This window comes from Propithecus coquereli, unplaced genomic scaffold (genome assembly GCF_000956105.1).
Source record: "Propithecus coquereli isolate 6110/MARCELLA unplaced genomic scaffold, Pcoq_1.0 Scaffold459, whole genome shotgun sequence".
In the NCBI taxonomy this organism is placed as follows: domain Eukaryota; kingdom Metazoa; phylum Chordata; class Mammalia; order Primates; family Indriidae; genus Propithecus; species Propithecus coquereli.
Window position 1 is genome coordinate 1,437,557 of NW_012150385.1, and position 5,575 is coordinate 1,443,131.

The following is a 5,575-nucleotide window of genomic DNA, read 5'->3' on the forward strand; positions in this document are numbered from 1 at the left end:
CGGTGACCGCACGTGATCCTGCGCCGGAGCACCGCCGGCCTTCACTGGCGAACTCGGAATCTTCTACACTCGCTCTCCACCCTCCCTCCACCTCCCTCTTTGATTTAAAAAGATATGGACATCCTTTAAGATAACCAGGAATACTCGGCTAAGCAGAATGATTTGCTAACTCTTAGGAACTTGTGTTTTTTTATGTTGTACACTGTTGTATTCTTTCTACTCCTTTTTGTAATAAGCTGTATCATAACATTCCTACAGTTATTACAATGTATTCTTTTAAATGAAAGTAAACGTTACTATATTTTAATCTCTTTTAAATAATGAGAGTGTGCATCTTGTGTTGTTTTCTGGTTGTGCGTTGTACAAGCCAGGAGCTGAATTTCTGGAATACATGTTTCCATATCACATGGGCTGGTGATATATGGAAAGATGATGATCTGTAGAAATTTTCAGTATATTTAATGTTTAATGACTTACTAATTTATCATCTGGCTGTTTGGGAAGGAAGGACACATGGATTTTGCCCATTTTCAGTAGTGGCTGGTTTGGCTCGTGGCTGTGGGTCAGCATGGGTATCGCCACTTTGGAAAGGGATGTGGAAATTAGGGCCAGAGAAGGAACTTGGTACCGTTTTCCCTGAGACTCACATTGATCATGGAGTCACCTGAAGAGTGGGCTGCCTAAGTTAAGGTCCATTTTTATCATCTGCTGGACTGTGAATGGTAGGAGTCACAGCGGCATAAACTGGTCCAGCCTTGTGGTCAGTGGCCATTCCCCAGCCATGTCGTCTGAAAGAAGTATTCAAACTTACACATCCAGACAGACCAGTTCCTAGCACATGCTGTGTATGCAGTTTGATTTTTATACAAGGGAATGTTTCTGGCCAAAATTATTGTCAAGAGATCAAGTAATAGACTTCACCTAGGATGTGGATCTGTTTGTTTTCTGACAGACCTGCTTAGGTCAGTAGGCTGCCCTTTGTAGGTTATTTTCATTATTGAAAATAATTTCTCCCCATAATCTTCACACCCAGATCAATTTCCTTAGAAATCTCTACTCACTTAAGAATAAGAAAAATTTCCCTAATGAGTCGGATGGATGATGTTGATGTTTTAGCTCTGGGTCAGTGGTCACTTCCCCTTTCCTCGTATCAACTCCCACGTGCACAGGTGAGCCCTGCAGCCCACCCAGAATGGCTCAAGGGGACACTCCTGTGGAGGGTGTGTCATGTAGCCAGCCAGCATCTTTCCTGAACTTACATCATTTGGTGTCCTTTGTGTATGATTCCCTAAATAAAATAATAATTAAGTACAATCCTTATTTGAAATGAATGTATACTAGTTGCAAATTTTGACATTGTGGAGTTTATGTTAATTTATATTGACTGGCTCTCTAATTAGAATTGTGGCTAGAATTTTAAACCTGTCGTATCATTTTTCCTTACTCTAAAAGCAATCTGGCTGGGCTCAGTGGCTCACGTCTGTTATTCCAGTGCTTTGGGAGGCTGAGGTGGGAGGATCACTTGAGGCCAGGAGTTTGAGACCAGCCTGGGCAATATAGCAAGACCCCCATCTCTACAAAAAAATGTAAAAATTAGCCCGGTGTGGTGGCACACACACCTCTAGGCCCAGCTGCTCAGGAGGCTGAGGTGGGAGGATTGCTTGAGCCCAGGAGCTTGAGGTTGCAATGAACTACAATCACACGACTCCAGCCTGGACTACACAGTGAGACTCCCTATCTTTAGAAAGAAAAAAAAAAAGTAATCTATATGCAGTAAAAAAACAAAAAACAGGTAAAAAAAAAAAAATGTAGAAAATGAAGGCAAGTTACCCCTTCCCCTACTAGATACCACTATCCATTGTGCCACCGTTAACTAGTCCCACAGGTATCCTACAGACCCATTTCTTTTAGGTATGTTTCCAATTACGTTCTAGTTTCTGTTCCTAATGCGAATGGATTCTTTTTTCTCTTATATTTTCCAATAGGCTTTGGCTGATACATGTAAGAAAGCTGCAATTGTGATGATTTGGCCACATTCTAATATTTACGTAAATTCATTTCTTTCTTTTTTTTTTGAGTCTCTGTCACCCAGGCTAGAGTGCAGTGGTGTCTGCCTAGCTCACAGCAACCTCAAACTCCTAGGCTCAACCAATCCTCCTGCCTCAGCCTCCCGAGTAGTTGGGACTACAGGTGTGTACCACGACACCCGGCTAATTTTTCTATTTTTAGTAGAGACAGGGTCTCGCTCTTGTTCAGGCTGGTCTCGAACTCCTGAGCTCAAGTGATCCTCCCATCTCAGCCTCCCAGAGTGCTAGGATTACAGGCGTGGGCCACCGGGCCTAGCCTCATTTCTTTTTTTCATTGATTTTTGCTGCCTAGGACGTTCAGAAAGATGTTGACTGCAGCTGGCAGTAGCTGTGCCTTCTCTTTTTCCCGACTTGGTTTTAAATGCTACAGTCCTGTTTCTCAATCTTCCTATCCCATATTTCTCCAGGAAAATTACCAAAACCTGTGGCGTCCCCCAGTGCAACTTGAAACAAACCCCAGCAAAAATTCAATACCGTAATTTAATGCAAACAAAACAGTGGTAATAAACAACTATGATTTTTCCAAGTGGGTTTTTGGAACTTGAGTGATCTTGTGGTGCTCACCTAACCCCCTCATGTTATAAATTATATAAATAGAATTTTGTTGTTCAACTCTCTTGCATTCTGGGCTAAACTCTTCTTGGCCATGGTGTGTTAACCATTTAGGGAACGGTAAGATTTGATTTGCTGATATTTTGCAGAGCAATTTTGCAACTCTACGTGATGCTCATTTATAGAGTTTGGAAGGGGGTGTGCGGGTCTGTGTGCATCTGTGCCTTGTCAGCACTTGCAGTTATCTATTTCTGTGAAACAAACCACCCAGACCTTGGCGCCTTTAACCCACACCTTTTTATGATCTCATGTTTCTGTGGGTTGTTGGGGCTCAGCTGGGCAGTTCTGCAGATCTTGCTCGGGCTCTGATGCAGCTGCGTTCCAGTGGCGTCCTGACTACGGGAGCTCCCCTGCGAGCCGGCAGCGCTCTTGCCTGGCAGCTCAGGGCCCCCCAAGTTTAAGACAGTGCAAGTGGAGCTGCTCATTTTCGGGAAGCCGAGGCCTGGTACTGGATGGGCACAGCTTGTGCCCCCCTCCATCAGTCAGCACAGTCACAGGACCCAGATGCAGTGAAGGGACCATGGAGCAGGTGAAGGCAGGACACCGAGTGGCACTGTGGCCAGGTGTGTGCTTGTCTGGACTGCGTTGGTGCTCATGCCTTTTTTTTTTGAGACAGAGTCTCACTCTGTTGCCTGGGCTAGAGTGCCGTGGCGTCAGCCTAGCTCACAGCAACCTCAAACTCCTGGGAGGAAGCGATCCTCCTGCCTCAGCTTTCCAGAGTGCTAGAGTTACAGGCACGCGCCACCGCATCCAGCCTCATTCCTCATTCCTTTATTTGTAATAAAAATGTAGACTTTTAAATAGCTTTACTACCTACAGGACCATCTGGGTATGAATCTTTTTTGTGGAAAGATAATGATCTTTGATGAATTTTTTTAGTTTCTTTAGTTTTTGGTCAATTTTTGGACTTTTTCTTGAGTAAATTTTAGTTGATTATGTTTTGCTAAATAATCTATTTTAATCTATCTTTTGAAATGTATTGACAATTTTTTTTCTTTTCTATACATACATATGGTCATTCCCAATACATGTCTATTTTCCTGGGGTTTTTTTATTCATAAAACTTTATGAAAATGGTATCTCCAATAATGTATTTGCCTTCTAGGATGTGGAGGACTACTTGTTACAATTGATAGTATTTAGGATGGGAAGAATTCTATTTTGTATCTTTACAAAAAACGTTCAATATATTCACATGGTACAAAATATATAAGGTAGACAACAAAAGTCTCAATTCCACTTCTATCCCCATCTGTCCCCATACCCACAGCTAACCACTTTTATTAGTTTCATGGCCATATTTTGGGTATTTTTATACAAATATGACTCTAAATTCTTGATTCCCCCTTTCACAGAGATACCACACTATATACTTAGTTTCTCATTCTTTTCTAAACATGCATAGTATCCTTTGTGACTGTGTTATGGGCTGAATTGTGTTTCTCCTGATTCAAATGTTCAAATCCCAATCTGTACCTCAGAGTGTGACTGTACTTGGAAATACGGCCTTCAAAGAGGTAATTAAGGTAAAATGAGGTCATATGGGTGGGCTTGTGTCTGACTTGTGTCCTTAATGAGAAGAGGAACTTTAGACAGACAGACACGTGCATGTACAGAGACATGTGGACACACAGCAAGAAGGCAGCCATCCTCACCCCAGGAGAGAGGCCTCAGAAGCAACCAAACCTGCCAACACCCTGAACTTGGACTTCCAGCCTCCAGAACTGTGAGAGAACAAATTTCTGTTGTTTAAGCCACCCAGTCTGTGGTATTTTATGGCAGCCCTAGCAGACTAATACAAGATGTTAAATAACTCCAGGGAATTTAATACTATGGAGTGTTAAATACTTAAAAATCCATTTCCCTATTGATGGATACTTGAGTTGCTTCCAACCTTTTGCTATTACAAACAATGCTAATGTGAGTGACCTTATACATATGTGATTTCACACATTATGGCTTTATCTGTAGGATAACTTTGGTTGCTCTTGCCAAAACTTACAGAAATTATAATAATTTGTACTACCACCAGAAATGAATAAGAGAAACTACCCCTCTTTCACCCCCAGTCCTGCTAATAGAGTGTTGTTTCTAGTTTCTGGCTATTACAAAAAAGATGCCAAGAACATTTTATATAAGTCTTCTGTGGACACATATTTCCTTTTGGGTAAATAACTAGGAATGGAATGCCTGGATCACATTGTAGGTATATGTTTAGCCTTTTAAGAAACTGCCAAACGATCTTTCAAGTAGTCATGCATTTTGTGTTCACACCAGCCGCGTATGGGAGTTCCACTTCTTCATATCCTTGCCAGCACTTGGTGTGCTTAAGTCTTTTTAATTTTGGCCATTCTAATAGGTAGTGCTACTTCATTGTGACTTTAATTTGCAATTCCCTAATGACTAATTGTGTTCAGTATCTTTACATGTGATTATTTGGAATATCTCTTTTGGTGAAATATTTATCGAAATCTTTTGGCTTTTTAAAAATTAGGTTTATTATTGATTTTTTTTTTTTTTTTTTTGGAGACAGAGTCTTGCTCTGTTGCCCTGGCTAGAGTGCCATGGCATCATCGTAGCTCGCCGCAACCTCAAATTCCCGGGCTCAGGTGATCTTCCTGCCTCAGCCTCCTGAGCAGCTGGGACTACAGGCATGTGCCACTGCGCCTGGCTAAGTGTTTCTATTTTTTTATTATAGTAGAGAAGGGGTCTCGCTCTTGCTCTGGTTGGTCTCAAATGCCTAGCCTCAAGTGATTCTCCCACCTCAGCCTCCCAGAGTGCTAGGATTACAGGGGTGAGCCACTGTGCCCAGCCTCTTCATGAATTTTGAGTGTTCTTTTACATATTTTGGATACAATTTTGCAAAACCTTTCTCC